The sequence below is a fragment of the Bombina bombina genome, chromosome 3 (genome assembly GCF_027579735.1).
Source record: "Bombina bombina isolate aBomBom1 chromosome 3, aBomBom1.pri, whole genome shotgun sequence".
NCBI classification, from domain to species: domain Eukaryota; kingdom Metazoa; phylum Chordata; class Amphibia; order Anura; family Bombinatoridae; genus Bombina; species Bombina bombina.
In genome coordinates, this window is record NC_069501.1 from 617,317,367 (window position 1) to 617,339,504 (window position 22,138).

Consider the following 22,138-nt stretch of genomic DNA (forward strand, 5'->3'; position numbering starts at 1 on the left):
AGGTACGTCCTGCAAAAACTTGCAGTTAGTGACAATGGACGTACCTGGTACGTCAGTTGTCTTAGAGAGTGCTGGAAGCGATCGCAATCGCTTCCAGCAGCTCTCAGGGTATTGCAGTGATGCCTCGATATTGAGGCATCCTGCAATACCCTTTAGAAAGCATCCGATGCAGAGAGAGCCACTCTGTGGCCCTCTCTGCACCGGTAGCGATGCGGCCGTTCGTTGGTGGGTGGGAGCTTACAGGGAGGAGGGTGGGCGGCCCATCGCTACCCGGCATCCGGTTCCTTTAAGTGCATTGTGCACGCCGGATGCCGGGAGCGTGCGGGGGGCTGCGTGCACGCGCGCACGTGCGTGTGTGCGCGCGCGCAGCAATCACTGGCACTGCCACCAATGAATTTTGGTAAGAGGGAGGGGGGCAGAATTTTTTAGATCAAAGGATCAGGATCTGGTGGGGGGGGGGGTGTTGGGGCAGCTACACTACAGAAAAAATAAAAAATGCAAAAACACTTTACTTTTTGGGGAAAACTGGGTAGGTGGGGAGGGTTAGAGAGGTGTTTGGGGGGTATCAGGGAGGTTGGGGGTTAAGGCAAGGGTCCATCACAGCTGAATAATTAAAAAAAAAAAAGACTTTCTGCCAGTACTTAAGATGGCGGGGACAATTGTGGGGTGGGGGAGGGAAGAGAGCTGTCTGGGAGGGATCAGGGGGTGGGATGTGTCAGGTGGGAGGTTAATCTCTACACTAAAGCTAAAATTAACCCTGCAAGCTCTCTACAAGCTACCTAATTAACCCCTTCACTGCTTGGCTTAATACAAGTGTGGTGCGCAGCAGCATTTAGCGGCCTCCTAATTGCCAAAAAGCAACGCCAAAGCCATATATGTCTGCTATTTATGAACAAAGGAGATCCCAGAGAAGCATTTACAACCATTTGTGCCATAATTGCACAAGCTGTTTGTAAATAATTTAAGTGAGAAACCTAAAATTGTGAAAAATGTCACTTTTTTTTTTATTTGCTCGCATTTGGCGGTGAAATGGTGGCATGAAATATACCAAAATGGGCCTAGATCAATACTTTGGGTTGTCTACTACACTACACTAAAGCTAAAATTAACACTACAAGCTCCCTACAAGCTCCCTAATTAACCCCTTCACTGCTGGGCATAATACACGTGTGGTGCGCAGCTGCATTTAGCGGCCTTCTAATTACCAAAAAGCAACGCCAAAGCCATATATGTATGCTATTTCTGAACAAAGGGGATCCCAGAGAAGCATTTACAACCATTTGTGCCATAATTGCACAAACTGTTTGTAAATAATTTCAGTGAGAAACCTAAAGTTTGTGACAACATTTGTGAAAAAGTGAACAATTTTTTTTATTTGCTCGCATTTGGCAGTGAAATGGTGGCATGAAATATACCAAAATGGGCATAAATCAATACTTTGGGTTGTCTTCTAAAAAAAAATATATACATGTCAAGGGATATTCAGGGATTCCGGACAGATATCAGTGTTCCAATGTAACTAGCGCTAATTTTGAAAAAAAGTGGTTTGGAAATAGCAAAGTTCTACTTGTACTTATTGCCCTATAACTTGCAAAAAAAGCAAACAACATGTAACCATTGGGTATTTCTAAACTCAGGACAAAATTTAGAAACTATTTAGCATGGGTGTTTTTTGGTGGTTGTAGATGTGTAACAGATTTTGGAGGTCAAAGTTAGAAAAAGTGTGTTTTTTTCCATTTTTTCCTCATATTTTATATATTTTTTATATTAAATTATAAGATGTGATGAAAAAAATGGTATCTTTAGAAAGTCCATTTAATGGCGAGAAAAACGGTATATAATATGTGTGGGTACAGTAAATGAGTAAGAGGGAAATTACAGCTAAACACAAACACTGCAGAAATGTAAAAATAGCCATTGTCATTAAGGGTAAGAAAACTGAAAAATGGTCCGGTCATTAAGGGGTTAATTAACCCCTAATCTGCTGCCCCCAACGTCGCCGCTACTTAACTACAATTATTAACCCCTAATCTGCTGACCGGATATAGTCTAGTCTAGTCTTGAGAAAGGCCAAATCGTGGCCGAAACGCGTTGACAGACATACTGGTGAGCTTGATTCTTATACCACTATTGTCCCTTATATACAGTGTTGCACTATTGTTTTTCTTTTTCTCTTTCAGGCTTTTTCATCTTTTTATATTTTTATATTTTTGTGATATTGACTTTATGAACAATATTTCTATATATACTATATGGACTTCCATCATAGACACTAACAATATCACTTACCAGTTGGTAAATACCACCTCCGGATCTGGCACCTAGGGTGCTGAAGCGGCTCTGTGTTTTGGAGCACCTATATAGAATTTCTGCCAATTAAGACTTTTGCCCATCAAGATTTATATCTGTTTTACGTAATTTTACACTTTTGGATTGCTGATATTTTTGTTTTATTTTTCAAAGGGATTATTCACTTATTTTTGAAGATACACATTATTTTCATCTGTCTCACATTTTTTCATCGGTCCAAGTTTGATCTACATTGAACTATATATATATATTTCTATATTTTCTTTATTTTTTATATATATTTTTTATATATTTTTTTCTTTTTGAATTTTTTCACTAGCGCTAGTGTGGATTCACATTTCTCTGGGGTTAAACACCTACTTTTTGCATCAACGTCACGTTCTTTCACAGCCCCTCCTCCACTTGGTCCGGTAACGGATCTCACACGCCTTTGATTATTGTATTATTTTTTGAATTTTGTATTGAAGTTTGAACGAATGCTTTTACACCATCATGTGCTGAGATTTTAATGTTTATTTGACAGTTGATATATTGTTTATTGTTACACATCACATTGGTCTGATCTGAACCACAGTCCACACATTTTTCATCCACTGACAATAGAACCATATCCAGAACACCTAAGTCAGGTAACCGACTTATTAATCTATCCCAAACACACATAAGAACTTTGGAGATAGCTACATTCAAGGTTTTGTATAACTAAAGTAGCCAGGTACAAAACTCCTGGAATATTTCATGGATCCATGAATAGAATTTTACTGTATTTCTATATGAACATTGTGTTTTAACATTTTATCTGTGATTTTAATTTGAATGTATATGGAATAAATTATTCGCCAGAATTTAGTTTCCAGCCTTTTAAGCTATTCAGCGCTTACTATCGCCCCCTATTCTGTTACCTACTATTTAGCCTGCTAGGAGGCTAATCTGTTAGTAAGCTTAAGGCCTTTTTATAAACTTTAGCGCTCGGTACACATACCTAAGTATTAAGTTCTCCTCTTACACTTATTAACCCCTAATCTGCTGCCCCCGACATCCTCGCCACCTGCATTATATTATTAAGCCCTAATCTGCCGCCCCGGACACCGCCACCACCAACATTATACCTATGAACCCTTAATCTGCTGCCCCTAACATTGCTAACACCTATATTATATTTATTAACCCCTAATCTGCTGCCCCCAACGTCGCCGCTACTTAGCTACAATTATTAACCCCTAATCTGCCGACCGGATATCACCGCCACTATAATAAATGTACTAACCCCTAAACCGTCGCACTCCCACCTCGCAAACACTAGTTAAATTTTATTAACCCCTAATCTGCCCCCCAACGTCGCAGGCACCTACCTACAATTATTAACCCCTAATCTGCCGCCCCCAACGTCGCCGCTACTAAATTAAATGTATTAACCCCTAAACCTGTCTAACCCTAACCCTAACACCCCCCTAACTTAAATCTATTTTTAATAAATCTAAATAAAATTACTATAAGTAAATAAATTATTCCTATTTAAAAATAAATACTTACATATAAAATAAACCATAAGATAGCTACAATATTACAAGAAGTTTAATCTAATTACACCTAATCTAATCCCCCTAATAAAATAAAAAAGCCCCCAAAATAATACAATTCCCTATCCTAAACTAAATTACAAATAGCCCTTAAAAGGGCCTTTTGCGGGGCATTGCCCCAAAGTAAAAAAGTTATGGAGATTAGGCGCTTAATCTGCAAAAGGGATAAAAGGTGTGTATGGAAGTCGTTAGCTAAATATGTAGAAAAAACTGGACCTTGGACAGAATAAGTGAAAAATTCTTCTACAATTTATTTTCAAAATAAAAACATGATAATACCAAGATAAAATAAATTACAATCCCTAAGTGTTGCAACACTATATCGATCAATTCATAAAATTTCTAAAATTCAGATATACATTTGTTTCATACACCAATAAAAGGATTTATCTGCTCTTTTGTATCCTTTGTTCAAAGATTTTGGATAGAATGTATTGTTTTATTTCAACACAATTAATAATATTTGTCTCTATTCGATATTTTATATCTATATTTCATCAACTTTAAAATTACAAATATGTAGCAAAAACTAACAATTAGTTAAAAAATTTAAATGCAAGACTGATTATAAATGGTGTCCCCACAATGGCTGTTTACTTATATTGGTTGTAATTTTGCGTATCTAAAAAGTTCATCAAAGCATTTGTAAGTAATTGGAGATAAATTACTGAGGGTTGTGTTCTTTATCCTTATTTTTATGTTGTGATAAATTACGGTTTCACAGTTACCTCTTCGTATCCTCAGTGAGCTTAATTTGTAGAAAAGGAATTTTCCAAACAGTGTTTAGGGGTGATTTTCTTACCCTCCCTTGTGAGCTGTTATTACTCACGGCTTTCCAGCGGTTCCTATGTGTCCTCAGTTTGACTCTCAGACAAGGGGTTCCGGTAGGTAATTTTCCTTTGTGTTACCTTGTCACTGGTCCTTGTAGTGTGCTCTGATTACAGCACCAAACTTTAGACAATCCTTTTGTTTCTGTAACTTGCGCAAGTTAGCTTTTCTGTTTGTAGTTCCTCAATCTCCTGCACTTAAGTACTTTTGTACGCAGGAAAAAAACAGGCTTTTTCTTTCTTGGTGTTCACACAGATATCAATATGTTTCACCAGCAACCCTGGCTTTATCAAGATAAAGTGTGATCACACCTTACACCTTTATATAGCACTGACTTGATTTCCATTGGTCCATTCACTGCTTCTGTTTCTCTTTCCCACTGGGTCCTAGAGTCCTTTTGTTCAAATATCCTATATTGTTTTCTAACTTTTTATTTCTTATTCAAACCGTGGGGGTGAATCGTGTTGAAGTTGTATATGAATTCTGCTTCTTTTTTTAGAATAGATGCTTCTAAATCTCCCCCTCTCCAATTGGGTTTCACTTTATATAATCCCCAATACTTCATATCTGAGACTCTATTTTTGTGTATTTCCCTAAAATGTTTATAAAGATAAGTGTCCAGGTTCCCTTTTTTGATGTTACAGATATGCTCCCTTATCCTGTCCCTTAGCATTTGCATCGTTTCTTCTATGTAATAAAGTTCACAAGAGCATTGCAGCATATAGATTACTCCTTTATTAGTGCACCTTATTGTGTTTTCTATTTTAAACTCCTTAGTGTTATTAGGAGTCCTAACAGTTTACTTTTTAATGCCATATTGGCATGCTCTGCATACATGGCAGGGAAAAAAAACCTTTCACATCCCCTCCTTTTAGATCTTTTAGATCTTTCTCAAAATATTTCTTATTTTTATTCTGTTTTTTTTGTACTCACTTGGTGCAAGAATCATTTTTAAATTTTGTGCTCTCCTATAAATTACCCTTGGGTATGGTGGTATTTTGTCTCCTAGAATTGGGTCATTTTTTTAGGAGATGCCAGTGTTTTCTCAAAAAAAAAAATCACTAGTAAATGGTCTTCGCTGAAGTCATTTATAAAAGGGACATTGAACTCATCTGACATATAATTATTAGATTTATGTTTATACTCTAATAGTTATGTTTTCATAAAAAAAATTTCACTAGTAAATGGTCTTCGCTGAAGTCATTTATAAAAGGGACATTGAACTCATCTGACATATAATTATTAGATTTATGTTTATACTCTAATAGTTATTTCCTCTCTGTGTTTCTTGCTCTCTCTGTTGCTCTATTTATTGTTTCTTTCTTATAACCTCTATCCTTAAATTTTTCTTCCAAGATGTTAATCTGGAATTCAAAGTCATTAATCCTTGAGCAATTTTTCCAGACCCTTAAACTTTGGCTTATCTGTATACTTTCCTTCCATTTAGGGAGATGACAGCTGGAGGCATGTATAAAATTGTTCAAATCTACTTTTTTAAAGTGTGTTTTAGTTTCAATGTTGTCTGATAATATCATTATATCCAGATCTAAGAATGTGATCTGTTCTTTATTAAATTCATATGTAAACAAGATACCTCTGTCATTACTATTCATGGCCTCAAAGAACTCCAGGAGATCTGTCTCTTCCCCTTTCCAAATTATAAAAATATCATCTATGAACCTCTTGAACCACTAGAGAAAAGAAGACTAGATAGTTTTGAACTTTTAATTGAGGAGGAACATTTTTTAGGGAAAAGCCCTCAAAAGGAGGGCAAGACAGTACAAATAAAAGAGGTAACAGAAACAGGAAAACCTCAAAAAGCCATCACAAAAAAAAGAAATATAGAGGAAGTAGAGGAGGAAAGGGAAGACGAGATCAGGGTAAAGAGACAGAGATAGGAAAGGAGGTTGTTGACCTCCCTTAAAAAAGTAGCATTTTCAATTTAAGCAATAGATCCCTTTCAGATGAAGAAACAAAAATTTTAGGCTTAGGTGTAACCTTTGCTCCAAGTAAAACCTTGAATAAATTTGAAACCCATATAAATGTAAGGAAATGTATAAGAAATTTAACACTTTGAAACAACCTCTAGAGAATTACACAAGAGTAGTGACTGACGGGTTTGTACATACAAATTTGAAGCCAAAATCAAAGTTTTACCCCTCCAATGAGAAAGGGAGTAATATAGAGACTTTTGAAAAGCTAGTATTAGCAGACTTAAGAAAGGACAATCATAGCTTGAAAGTAAACTCCAATTTGAGTAGAAAAGACAGGGAGGTCCTCAAGAATTTAAAGGAGGATAACTCCATCACCATCAAGCCGGCAGATAAGGGGGGTGGCTTGGTGGTGATGGACAAATTGAAATATTGTAAAAAAGCTGAAAGGCTTTTGGGTGATAGGAAAACATACAGAAAATTGGAATTGAATCCAACTGAGAAATTCAATAAAAAATTGATGTCTATTTTGGGTAGTGGAAGAGAGACCAGCATTTTAAAAGAAGGTGAATATAATTATATTCTGAATAAGTTCCCTAGAGTGCCGGTCTTCTACCACTTACCCAAGATACATAAGAGCCTCATAGACCCTCCAGGGAGACCTATAATCTCCGGTATAGGTTCAATGACAGCATGATACCTTTTTATAGAAATATGTGGTAAACCTCAGTACATATTTAAAAGACTCTACCAGCCTCCTAAGATTATTGGAGAATATAAAATGGGAAGACTCTATGATATTAGCCTCCTGCGATGTGACTTCTTTATATACATCCATTATACATGATTTTGGAATTGAGGCGATGGAGTCCTTTTTGGATAAAGATGATGAGTTACCAAAAGAACAGAAAGATTTCTTATTGCAGAGCATAAGATTTATATTAGAACACAACTACTTCTTTTTTTTTTTTTTTTTTTTTTTCATTCTGGAGATGACAGGGCTTTCTGCCCCTGTCTTTGTTTTATATTCTTTATTTATATATCCAACAGCAAGCATAATTGCATACATTTTCACCTTTGTGCACCACGCAGGGTCAGGTGTAAAGAAGACAAGAGGAGGTAACATAGGATTTAAACAAAAGATCTCTCCTTATATACAACATTTTGTGGGACACAAAAAAAAAAGAAAGGTAACAAGATATTCTCATGTAATTCATTTGTATATGCTGTTGGAAACTTTTTTTCACATAGGGTAAACAGTGGACCCATTCAAGCAACCATTCAAACTGGAAAAATAAAAAGTAAAAAAAAAAAAAAAAAAAAATAATAATTCACCTTTACTTTCTTTTTACTTTTTTCTCTCCCTCCCTAACCTTCTTATTCGGGTGGAAGAGGACTCGTCTTTTTTTTTCCTTTATTTTTCCTCTTTTTTTTCTCTTTCTTCTTCCTCCCTCTTCTTCTTATTTTATACAATATTCTCTCTATGTCTGATTCTTTCCTTATTCTTTTAGTGACTTCTCCTGTCTAGTTTTGACTTCTTTTTCTTTCTTCTTTTCTTCCCCTTCTCTCTTTTCTCTTCTCTTCCCTTTCCTTTTTTCCCTTTTCTTTCTCTTTTTTTTCTAGCATTTTACATATCCTACCACCCTTTTTAACCCTAATTAACTTTCTCCTTCGTTAAACTATTCTGTGCCCAATTATCCATGAATGTGGAAAGAGATCCAGGGCTGCTAAATCCAAAAAAGAGTCTGAGGAGAGAAATGGAGCAAGAATGGCTTTTTGTATAACTGCGGGATATGATTGAATAATTGGTAGCCAGCCGAGTAAAAAGGATTTTATTCTTCTTTCAGAAGCAGTTTTTAAATGAAATGATTCATAGATAATTTGATTTTGAATCTGTTGTAACATCTGGGTTAGTCCTAGAGATACATTAGATTGCCAATATTTAACAATCTGCTGCCTGACAGCTAGAATGATGGTGTTTAAGACATTTGTTTGAAAACCCATATTACTAGGAGCTTCTAACCATATTATCACGTTGGGAGACAGAGTGATGGTTGTCTTATATAATACTTTAAACCAATATTCTAGCTTCCGCCATAGTTGAATAATCTTTGGACAGTACCAGAACATATGTAAAGTATCTGCTTTAGGTTTCTTGCAGCGAGGGCAGACCCCTTCGTTAGTTGGATATAATTTCACCATTCTCAAAGGGGATAAGTAGTAATTATTAATAAGCTTTAAATGGGATTCCCTCCAACTCCGTGGAATTTCACATTTCTTTAAGTTAATCATACTTTGTTTAATTTTCCCAGTGTCTAATGCCGGAAAAAAGGGAGTCCAATTTGTGATCAGTTTATCCAGAAGGATTAATGTTTGTTTAGAGAGCATAATATCATACATAAGAGATATAGAAGAACTGCCTATTGAAAATTTTTGAAGACATATGTTGAGATCCGACCATGCGCCAAATCCACTCCTGTCCCATTTTCGAGTATTGATAAGGTGGCGCAACTGAAGATATGCAAAGAAGTTAGATCTGGCTAGATGAAAATGTTGGGAAAGCATTTCAAAAGAAATTATTTGCCCCTCTTGTGAGAGAATCTGACAAACATATTTGAGGTCTTTCTCAGCCCATTCTCTAAATACTGATTGCTTGATAGCCGGTATAAATTGTGGATTTCCAATAATTGGCAAAAATGCAGAAAATGTAAAATCCACTTCAAGTAACGTGCAGCACTTTTGCCAGGTCGCCGCTACGTTACCAATAGATATAAGCGCAGTTATATCATTTGGTAAAGATTGTAGCGGGCAATGCAAAATTGCTTTTAAAGAAAAAGGAGAGACCATATAATTCTCAATCTCTAAGGAAGAAACCAGCTCCTTTTCTACAATCCAATCCACAGCTGTTTTACTTAAACAGACCCAATTATATAACTTGAGGTTAGGAAGAGCAAGACCCCCTGCTTCAAATTTCTGCGTAAATTTCTCCAAAGATATACGCGGTCTCCTGCCGCTCCAGATAAATTTGGAGAAGGCAGAATTTAATTTACGCAGATCCTTACTCAAGATAAACAGTGGGAGATTCTGAAGAGGATAAAGTAATCGTGGGAAAATAATTGTCTTAATTAGATTAATGCGGGCTGTAATAGAGAGTTGAAATACTTTCCATAGTTCCAAGTCAGCTTCAACCTTCTGAAACAAAGGTGAAAAATTAAGTCGATACCAATTCCTCGGATTTTTATGTAATATTATGCCAAGATATGTAATTGCCTCCACCTCTTTAAAAGGATGTTCTTTCAGGCTATTTCTTAATTTAATAATCCACATGAGTTCACTTTTATTAAAATTAATTCTATATCCCGCAAAGGAGCTGAACTCATCTAGACATTGTAATACAGTTGGTATTGAGACAGATGATTTCTTTAAAAATAATACTAGGTCGTCAGCATATAAAAGTGTCCTGAGAGAATAGGAACCCATATTAATTCCTTCTAATGTACTTCGTAGACGGATAGCTAAAGGTTCTAGGGCCAGGTTGAACAAGAGGGGCGATAACGGGCTTATTCCCCTCCCCAGAATGATCTTCTGTGAGAGAGTACCATTCACGATAAGATATGAGATTGGGTTTCTGTATATTTTTTGGATAAATTGCAGGAATTGGTTCCTAAAACCAAATTCCTCTAGTACTTTAAAAAGATGGTCCCATGCAATAGCATCGAATGCCTTTTCGGCATCCAGTGATAATATAGCGAAATCCTCAGAGAAGTTACTTTTTTCCCCCTCTTTTAGGTAGTAAAAATAATCAAGACAGGTCACTATCCTGCGGATATTTTTCATAGAGGTCCTAGATTTCATAAAGCCCACTTGATTTGTGTGGATGATATTACCCAAGAATAAAGAAAGTCTGTCTGCTAAGATCGCCATCAGTATTTTATAATCTGTGTTCAACACAGATATAGGCCTATAAGAGGCCGGGACCTCCGGTTTTTTGCCTTTTTTAAGAATTAGCGTAATATTTGCGGCAGAGAAAAAAGAAGAGATGGAATTATCGGCACGGTAATAACTATTAAATAGCTTTTCTAAGATGGGGATAATTTCCGGTGCAAGTAATCTATAAAATTCTGCTGGAAGAGAATCTACTACTACTACTACTACTACTACTTCTTATTCAATAACACATATTATGTTCAAATTGAGGGAACCGCCATGGGCACAAGGTTCGCACCGAGCTATGCCAATCTTTTAATGGGAGATTGGGAACAAAGGTTCCTGGGAAGTCTGGAGCTTGGTGCAAACCTTGTGCTCTTTAAGAGGTTCATAGATGATATTTGTAAAATTTGGAAAGGGGAAGAGACAGATCTCCTGGAGTTCTTTGAGGCCATGAATAGTAATGACAGAAGTATCTTGTTTACATATGAATTTAATAAAGAACAGATCACATTCTTAGATCTCGATATAATGATAGTATCAGACAACATTGAAACTAAAACACACTTTAAAAAAGTAGATTTGAACAATTTTATACATGCCTCCAGCTGTCACCTCCCTAAATGGAAGGAAAGTATACCGATAAGCAAAAGTTTAAGGGTCCGGAAAAATTGCTCAAGGATTGATGACTTTGAATTCCAGATTAACATCTTGGAAGAAAAATTTAAGGATAGAGGTTATAAGAAAGAAACAATAAATAGAGCAACAGAGAGAGCAAGAAACACAGAGAGGAAATAACTATTAGAGTATAAACATAAATCTAATAATTATATGTCAGATGAGTTCAATGTCCCTTTTATAAATGACTTCAGCGAAGACCATTTACTAGTGAAATTTTTTTTATGAAAACACTGGCATCTCCTAAAAAAATGACCCAATTCTAGGAGACAAAATACCACCATACCCAAGGGTAATTTATAGGAGAGCACAACATTTAAAAATGATTCTTGCACCAAGTGAGTACAAAAAACAGAATAAAAATAAGAAATCTTTTGAGAAAGATCTAAAAGGAGCAGATGTGAAAGGTTTTTTTCCCTGCCATGTATGCAGAGCATGCCAATATGGCATTAAAAAGAAAACTGTTAGGACTCCTAATAACACTAAGGAGTTTAAAATAGAAAACACAATAAGGTGCACTAATAAAGGAGTAATCTATATGCTGCTGCTCTTGTGAACTTTTTTACATAGGAGAAACGACGCAAATGCTAATGGACAGGATAAGGAAGCAGATCTGTAACATCAAAAAAGGGAACCTGGACACTTATCTTTATAAACATTTTAGGGAAATACACAAAAATAGAGTCTCAGATAAGTATTGGGGATTATATAAAGTGAAACCCAATTGGAGAGGGGGAGATTTAGAAGCATCTATTCTAAAAAAAGAAGCAGAATTCATATACAACTTCAACACGATTCACCCCCACGGTTTGAATTCAGAATTGTATATATCTCCTTTTCTAGGCACACAGTAATCACTATCTCTAATAAATTTGTATAACTAGTTTTGGTCACTAAAAAATGTATTAACCTAGAGATTTTTTCTAAAAAAAAAAGAAAAAAAAAAGTGATAATTAATTCCCTTACACAAACATATCACCACCTTATTTGTTTTTCTCCCCTCTCCCTTTGGTAATAGTATCTATATAATGGAGCCACTAAAATAAAGGGATAATTTTTTCTCTTGCACAAACATATCACCACCTTATTTGTTTTTCTCCCCTTTCACTTTTGTAATAGTACCTATATAATGGAGTCACTTGAAAATGCTTCACCTAAGACACTTGGAAAAATAATGTATTTTTATATATATATAAAAAAAAAATTTATTTGGGATTATTATTTTAAAATAAATGGATCTCCAAATTAATTTATTCTAAAGATTTGTCAAAAGTTTAAAATGGTAATAGGAGTAATAGAAAATGAATGTGAAAATTAAATAAACTGTTAAAATATAAATGGTTGAACCCCTTGGCATATGTGAAATAACGGAGAAAGGCTGTTAGGAATAATGAAAAAGAAATCGATTAACCACTCTGATATGACCTGAATAAGAAATAAAAAGTTAGAAAACAAAATAGGATCTTTGAACAAAAGGACTCTAGGACCCAGTGGATAAGAGAAACAGACGCAGTGAATGGACCAATGGAAATTAAGTCAGTGCTATATAAAGGTGTAAGGTGTGATCACACTTTATCTTGATAAAGCCAGGGTTGCTGGTGAAACATGTTGTTATCTGTGTGAACACCAAGAAAGAAAAAGCCTGTTTTTTTCCTGCGTACAGAAGTACTTAAGTTCAGGAGATTGAGGAACTACAAACAGAAAAGCTAACTTGCGCAAGTTACAGAAACAAAAGGATTGTCTAAAGTTTCGTGCTGTAATCAGAGCACTTCCTACAAGGACCAGTGACAAGGTAACACAAAGGAAAATTACCTACCGGAACCCCTTGTCTGAGAGTCAAACTGAGGACACATAGGAACCGCTGGGAAGCCGTGAGTAATAACAGCTCACAAGGGAGGGTAAGAAAGAAAATCACCCCTAAACACTGTTTGGAACATTCCTTTTCTACAAATTAAGCTCACTGAGGATACGAAGAGGTAACTGTGAAACCGTAATTTATCACAACATAAAAATAAGGATGAAGAACACAGCCCTCAGTAATTTATCTCCAGTTACTTACAAATGCTTTGATGAACTTTTTAGATACGCAAAATTACAACCAATATAAGTAAACATCCATTGTGGGGACACCATTTATAATCAGTCTTGCATTTAAATTTTTTAACTAATTGTTAGTTTTTGCTACATATTTGTAATTTTAAAGTTGATGAAATATAGATATAAAATATCGAATAGAGACAAATATTATTAATTGTGTTGAAATAAAACAATACATTCTATCTAAAATCTTTGAACAAAGGATACAAAAGAGCAGATAAATCCTTTTATTGGTGTATGAAACAAATGTATATCTGAATTTTAGAAATTTTATGAATTGATCGATATAGTGTTGCAACACTTAGGGATTGTGATTTATTTTATCTTGGTATTATTATGTTTTTATTTTGAAAATAAATTGTAGAAGAATTTTTCACTTATTCTGTCCAAGGTCCAGTTTTTTCTACATATTTAGCTAACGACTTCCATACACACCTTTTATCCCTTTTGCAGATTAAGCGCCTAATCTCCATAACTTTTTCACTTTATACACCTTTCTATCTGGGAAGTAGATAGTAGGAGAATAAGGCAAAGGATATTAACTCTTAAGCGCTAGTTTATTTTACCCCCTTTTTTTATTGCCCCAAAGTAATCAGCTCTTTTACCAGCCCTTAAAAGGGCTTTTTGCGGGGCATTGCCCCAAAGTAATCAGCTTTTTTACCTGTAAAAAAAAGAAATACAATACCCCCCAACATTACAACCCACCACCCACACACCCCTACTCTAAAACCCACCCGATCCCCCCTTATAAAAAATTAACAATACCCCATTGAAGATCACCCTACCTTGAGCCGTCTTCACCCAGCCGGGCACCGATGGGGCAGATAAGGACATCCGGACCTGCACAAGTCTTCATCCAATCCGGGCAGAAGTCTCCATCAAATCCGGGCAGAAGAGGTCCTCCAAGCGGCAGAAGTCTTCATCCAAGCGGCATCTTCAATCAATCGGAGCGGAGCGGGTCCATCTTCAATCCAGCCAACGCTGAGCCATCCTCTTCTTCCGATGTCCTAACACTGAATGAAGGTTCCTTTAAATGACGTCATCCAAGATGGTGTCCCTCAAATTCCGATTGGCTGATAGGATTCTATCAGCCAATCGGAATTAAGGTAGGAAAAATCCGATTGGTTGATTTAATCAGCCAATCGGATTGAAGTTCAATCCGATTGGCTGATTGGATCAGCCAATTGAATGTGAAAGGCACATGTTGAGCAAAAAAGAGGCTGGTTCTTGGGTGGTAACTAGCCATAGAACAAGTTATTATGCTATTGTTCGTTTCTTGGTTGTGTGCTTCTCTCTTTTTATTTATGTAAATTATAACATTTTGGGAAATCTCCCTAAGTATGATGCGGGAATCCAAACGTTGACCCGTTGCTCAGTGTGCCTAGCGGGATATGGCTGCACCTCACTGATGAGGCCCACAATAGGCTGAAATATACATCTGGGGTTTTGCTGTTTCTCTCGTTCAGAGATGGATTGCCTGGTATTTCGGGCCTGGACAGTACTGTGAAGTCAGGATCAGACTGATATGCTTCAGGAAAGTTTTTCTCTGTGAAAGGCACATGTTAAGCAAAAAGAGGCTGCTTCTTGGGTGTTAACTAGCCATAGAACACGCTATTATGCTATTGTTCGTTTCCAGGTTAAGCGCTTCTATCTTTTTATTTATGTTAATAATTGTAGTTAGGTGTCGGCGACGTTGGGGGGGCAGATTAGGGTTAATAAAATGTATCTAGTGTTTGCGAGGCGGGAGTGCGGCAGTTTAGGGGTTAATACATTTATTATAGTGGTGGTGATGTCCGGTTGGCAGATTAGGGGTTAATAATTGTAGTTAGGTGGCGGCGACATTGGGGGCGGCAGATTAGGGGTTAATAAATATAATGTAGGCGTTGGCAATGTTAGGGGCAAAAGATTTGGGGTTCATAGGTATAATGTAGGTGGCGGCAATGTCCGGTCGGCAGATTAGGGGTTAAATAATTTTATTATAGTGTTTGCGATGTGGGGGGCCTCAGTTTAGGGGTTAATAGGTAGTTTATGGGTGTTAGTGTACTTTGTAGCACTGTAGTTAAGAGCTTCATGTTCCGGCATTATCCCATAAAACTCTTAACTACTGACTTTTATATGCGGTAGGAGTCTTGGAGGTAGAGGCTGTACCGCTCACTTCTTCCAATACCAGCGTTAGGAAAATCCCATTAAAAAGATAGGATACGCAATTGATGTAAAAGGATTTGCGGTATGGAAAAGTTGCAGAAGAAAAGTGAGCGGTACACCTGTACCTGCCAGACTTGTAATACCAGAGGGCGTTAAAAAGCAGCATTAGCTCCCCTTAACGCTGCTTTTTAAGGCTAACGCCAAACTCGTAATCTAGCCGTTAGTATGCTTGAAGTTCATCCAATGTTATGATAGCGGGACAGCATCACCACCTTTCTAGAATAATTTTTTCATTGCACGATGCATGAAGTATCATGCTTGATTAATCACCCATTTGTCTTTGAAATGTCTTTAAAATGTTGCTGTTTTATTGGGTTATGTCTCTTTTTTTAAAAAGGAAAAATGATTTTAGGAAATAGGTGATACTATCCCTCTATCATAAAATTGGTAGAAAAACAATAAGATAAGTTTTACAAAAGGATTGTGATGTCACTACATTTTTACAAAAATTCTTACAGACTGTTGATATATCGTGCTCAAGACGTGTACATTCCTGAGCCTACCTCAGTAAGCTATCATGAAGAAAAGAAGTAAATTACATTTGATTTTGAAAAATGTATTTTTTGTAAATTGTGCACTCTTTCATTGTCATGAAAGTTTAATTTGTCACCTGATTCACTTTCACATTACCTACAACTGAACAAAACTGGATAAACAAGATCACTGTAGATACCATTGGGAGTCTTACATTTAGTTTTTTTCTGAGGCTAATTTACAGAGGATAGAAAACAGCTCAAAAGATAATCTGAATGTCCCCAGCTCATTGGCATCATAAAGAACTGAAGAAAGTAACAGCGATCTAGATTAGTATCTATGCTAACACAGTAAACAATTAGTTTAACTGCTTTGTCATTTTATGAGTTTATACTTCTGAAATGTTCAGATGCCTTTATTGTAAAGGAGCGGTTTTATTAAAGGGACACTGAACCCAAAAAATGTATTTCATGATTCAGATAGAGCATGCAATTTTAAGCAACTTTCTAATTTACTCCTATTATCAATGTTTCTTCGTTCTCTTGCTATCTTTATTTAAAAAATAAGGCATCTAAGCTTTTTTCTTGGTTCAGAACTCTGGACAGCATTTTTGGATTGGTGGATGAATGTATCCACCAATCAGCAAGGACAACCTAGGTTGTTCACCAAAAATGTGCCGGCATCTAAATTTACATTCTTGCATTTCAAATAAAGATTCCAAGAGAATGAAGAAAATTGATAATAGGAGTAAATTAGAAAGTTGCTTAAAATTTCATACTCTATCTGAATCACAAAAGAAAAAAAATTAAGTTCAGTGTCCCTTTAAATGAATAATTACTATCTCATGTCATTAGAGAATAATATTTAAGTAGCTAATCTAATTTATTGTTTGACAAAAACATGCTCAATAGCATGCATAATTTAACAGAAATAAAAGGTTTTCAGGTTAAATAAAGAATTTATTATATACGTATATATGTATTTCCCAGAACTTGTAAAAAAATAAAAGTTGCATTTTCACTTCATTCAGACAAAATTAAATTTCTTTGCTTCAGGCGAATTAAATACATTCGTTCCCTAAACTAGACACTTTACCTTAAACTTTCCGTCTAATCTCACCCTCAAACATAACCTCTTTCTAACCTTCAGCAAGTCTACTAATCCCTCAGCTCCAACAAAGTCCCTTGATGCTGTTCCTCCTGTTTTCCCTTCATCTTGAATTCTTTTTCTAGAAAAGAAAAAACTAAATTAACCATCAAATTAAATTTAAACATATCACGTCTAACAAAACCAACAAGTTAAAAATGTGTGCAACTCCCCTAAAACTGTATGACTTGAATACACAATTTCTTCCAATCCTTTGTTTTTTTCACAATCCTTTGTTAATTTCATAGATTTTTCTTCTGTTAAAGGGACATTATACACTCATTTTTTCTTTGCATAAATGTTTTGTAGATGATCTATTTTTATAGCCTATTAAGTTGTTTTTTTTTTTTTTTAAAAATGTATAGTTTTGCTTTTTTTTTTAAAATAACATTGTTCTGATTTTCAGACTCCTAACCAAGCCCCAAAGTTTTATGAGAATACTGTCAGCTACCTTCTCCAGCTTGCTGCTGTTTGTGTAAAGGGTCTTTTCATATGCAAAAGAAGGGGGAGAGGGGAGTGTCTTATTTGCCATTTGCAGTGGGCTTTCCAGCTACCTTTTCAACAGAGCCAAACTGACAGTTTCTAAGTAAGTTTTTAAATAGTTTTATACTGGATTTTAATATCAGTATCTGTGCATCTTATTCTTTATAGTAGTGTCTATTACATGCAGTTATATGAAAATGAGTGTATACTGTCCCTTTAAAGCCAGTAGAAACATTGCATTTTTTTTTTTTTTTTTTTAGCTGGAAGCAGGTTTTCTAAAACTGTTTTAGGAACTTGGATGGAAATATAAAATTACTTACTCCATTGATGGCTTTTAATGTCCTTTAGGCTAAACTTTTCTGCTGGTAATGTGAAAGGTGTCTGGGATAGTTTTGTGGGAACAATGTTACACATGGTGAAATGAAGAGGCCTTACTTTCCAGTGTAAAGTTCCTAACAGATCTGGTCACTGCCCATTCTTTCCCTTTACTGTGGTGCTCTGTATCACCATGGTATGTTCAGGGAGGTCTCTTCAGTATTCCCAAAATGGTTTTGTGAGGCTTCTTCTCTCTTCCTTTTTAGGTGATACTGTTATAATAGGGTTAAATATTCTGTGTCAGTGTAGTCTGCTAATCCTACTCTGGCTGCTGTTGCCCTTTTTTCCTGGTCTTTCTCATCCTCATACACTCTTTTATACTTCTCTGCCAGTTCCTTCAACTATATCTAACTCAAATTCTCTTTTTCTGCTGCCTACACAGCCCGTATCTGTGTTTTTGGCATTGTCCCAATCTCCGTCCCTGTCTTACCTCTATCCCTATTTATGTAGCTGGTGACATTGTGCAACAAGGTCCTACCTCTGTAGTGTGCATGTGGCTGTGGAAGACTGTTTTGGTTCTGTAGTTGTGGGGAATTAAATTATGCAAACATTCAGTGTCCCTTTGGTAGGGCAATTTAACTGGTATCTTTTTATTGGTTATTTTCCTCTTCCCTGAGGTAGTTTGATATGTGGCATCTCATTCTGTATTGTTGGGCAGACTTAAATTAATAGCTCATCATCTGTTGGGAATAAATATCATGCTGGAAGACTCTCTGTCTTACTTTAAGTGTGAATATTTCAGGAAGGTAGCTTTGGCATCTGTTAATAGTTTGTCTTTTTATGTCTCATTTTGGCAGATTGCAGATAGTGGAATACCATTCTTCCCATAGTTTGTGCCTCTCTTTCCCTGTCCACGTGACAAGTCTAGGTGATACATTGGAGGGAATTGGTGTCCCTCTGATGAGTCAAGTCCATTCTTGTCTCAGCTCGGTCATGGTTATGGCTACTTCACAGATTCATTAATTGTAAGGGTAACTCAACCTTCCTTATTTTGCTTGGAGTGCAGGCCTGTTTCTGACTTCTCTTGCAGTGTTCTGACACTGCGGTTATCTCACACGCCCTCTTATGATCAAACTTGTGAACATCATCTCTCTGCAACTTCTGGCAACTTCCTGTCTACTATATAACCATCACTTAGTCTACTCTGTCTCCGCCTTTGCTTAAGATTAGACCTACCAAGTGCATATCTCTATTTTGTTTCTGTTTTCCGTGTATGACCCCGGCTTTTTCTGACTGATTTCCTGGTTCCAGACTCCGGCTATTGTTCCTGCTCTCTGTGTTCCCTGACCCGGCTCAGCTGACTTCCTGCTTTGGCATCTGACCTCTTGCTTGGTATCGACTACGTCCTGGATTTCCCTATTGTTGTTCATTATTTTGTTTATTGTTATTTTCAATAAACTATTTATTTTTAAACCTGCACTTTCCTTTTCCATCTTTTTTCTTGGTTTCTTGACACTAGTGCTATTTCAGTCCATGAGGCCTAAGAAGAGTGTAGTTTATAGATGCTTGTTGGGTTAGGTCCTTTTCCAGCTGTATGAATTCATGCATTTGTCCTGTTCCTTTTTAGTAAGGCAGCTGGTTGGTGCTAGAGATCAGGCAGACTGATATGAGTGAGGGAGCCCACATCTTGGGGATTGTCTGTACATTTAGATACAATATTAATCTTGTTTGTACTGTGTTTGCACTGTATTATACAATACTTTGAGTGTTAGGGACTTGGAGCATTCTTATCTTGATTTCAAGTTTTTGTTAGTCAAGGTGGCACAGAGGGAAGAGTAGGATCTAGACATGAGTGTATAACATTTCTTATGGATGAGGGCAGCAACTAGTGTAGCAGATCAACAAACCCACCAGAGAGAATAAGGCAGCTGGCATGGTAGAGCTCTCACAGATTTAAGCTATATGTGCATCCTTTGGGGTTAGTCAAACTTTTGTAGTTCAATGTCATTTTATCTATCTTATTGTTAATGTGTCCCAATCTAGGTCATCATAGTCTACATGCTCTACTTTATTTAAAATTGTTTCATGGGCTCTTTCTTTGACATTTGGGCACTGACACTCTAAGACAGTCAGCACTTCTGGTTTGCTGGCACAGGCAGGGTGGATGGAGTGATGGGCAGGCTAGTTGTCTTTCTCAGAAGAAAGGCTGGCCAAACATAAGGCATCTCTTCTTTGTAGTGGAAAGAGGGTTGTCCTGCTGTTAAGATCAACTGCGTAGGGCCACCGACCTTTGGGTGGTTGGGTTTTTTGTTTGGAAAGTAAGTTGCCTCCAACTCCGTTATGTGTGCACATCTTGACATATGCCATATCCCTTTAAAAATATGTTTATACATTTATTTAAATAATTAACTTATATTTTATATTTGATATGCATTTATGTATATACATGTGTCTTAATCTACTTTTTTGTAGCCCTAACACTTTACTTCAGGTGTCAAGCTGGGCTAATTTTTTTTAGTGCTTTTATGTGTTGCGCTCAAGTGCAACATAACTTTCAACAATATGAGCTGATGTTTAGCACGGCCATGCTATTCATTGAAAATATAAAGCACACTAAAGGAATGCCTGCCACGCTAAATATGCCCTGGTTATTTTGTTTTACTATGTAGTTGTGGTATCAGATTTTATTACAAGCACAAAGACTCAACTTTTGGTTCACTCTCTTTTACTACTCAGGCAGCTTTTTAAAGATAAAAACGTTAATATAATGCATAGATACAAGAAAGTATAACAGAGAATATGTTACCAATAAGAAGACACAGTTGAGTTGAGCAGAGGACATCAGCCAATGAGCATAGTCTTAGTGACCATATAAAGTCCACAGAGTCCCTACACCTCCTCTTTCTGTTGCTGCTCAGTGAGATAACACATTTGCGCTGTAAACAAATTGTACTTCATTGTACCTTTTTTTTTTCTCTGTATTTTTCTTATTCCCCTTTTATGCCAATAAATATTTATTCTCATTTTCTCTGTTATACTTTCTTGTATCTATGCATTTACCTTCAAAAAGCTGTATGAGTAGTAAAAGAGAGAGATAAGCAAAAAATCTGCCTCTGTGTTTTAAATAAAATCTAGACTAGATTATTCATTCATAAAGTTAGAAAAATCTGAATTGTGATATAACCTAAACCCGGTCTTGTGATATTGATAGTGCACCCTGTATTATCAGTAGAGCCCCACCTCTAATGCAAGCCTAAATATGTTTTTTTTAAAGGGATAGAAAACCCCAACATTTTCTTTTATGATTTAGATAGAACATACAATTTTAAACAACTTTCCAATTTAATTCTATTATCAAATTTTAATAATTCTCTTGTTATCCATTGCTGAAAGGACAGCATTGCACTACTGACAGGAAGCTGGAAATATCTATTTAGCCAATCACAAGAGACAAATGTGTGCAAGCACCAATTAGCAGCAGCTCCCACTAGTGTATATGTGCGTATTTATTTTTTAACAAGGGATACTAAGAGAACGAAGCACATTTAAAAATAGAAGTGAATTTAAAAGTGTGTTAAAATGGCATGCTCTATCTTTAATTGCACTCTGTCTATTATTGTACTAATTATAAAGTACTGATTAAATAGACAAATTGTTATAATAGACAAAGAATGTGGACATAGTTAAAAATAATGTTTTGTGAAGAATAAAAAAAGGCCTGTGCTAATGTGAAAAACATTAGTGAGAGTGGTGTAGCTGGTGAGAGATCTGGGCCTCCAAGACACCAATGGGGTCCAACCAGTGGCAGGACCTGTGCCTCTGCAAAATGGAGGCAGATGATAGAAAAGCAGAAGGCCACACATGGGTAAAAGATCCTGGGGAGGAAGTTAGACAGAAATGGAGATAGGTGTCAGGGTGCCAGGAATCAGACTGAGACAAGAAGTGCAAAAATAATCACACATTTATTAATAACAAAAATAATAAAAAGTCCACAAGTCAAATAACAAGCCAGGAGTCAAAACCAGATCTGGTAGTCAGACGAGCCGATATAGGAGCCAAAGCAAGTAGTCAGACGAGCCAGAATCAGGAACAAGGAGAACAGCAAAGTCAGGAACAAGCCAGGGATCAAGAACCAGAAGAGATGTCCGACTTGCCAGGTAATAC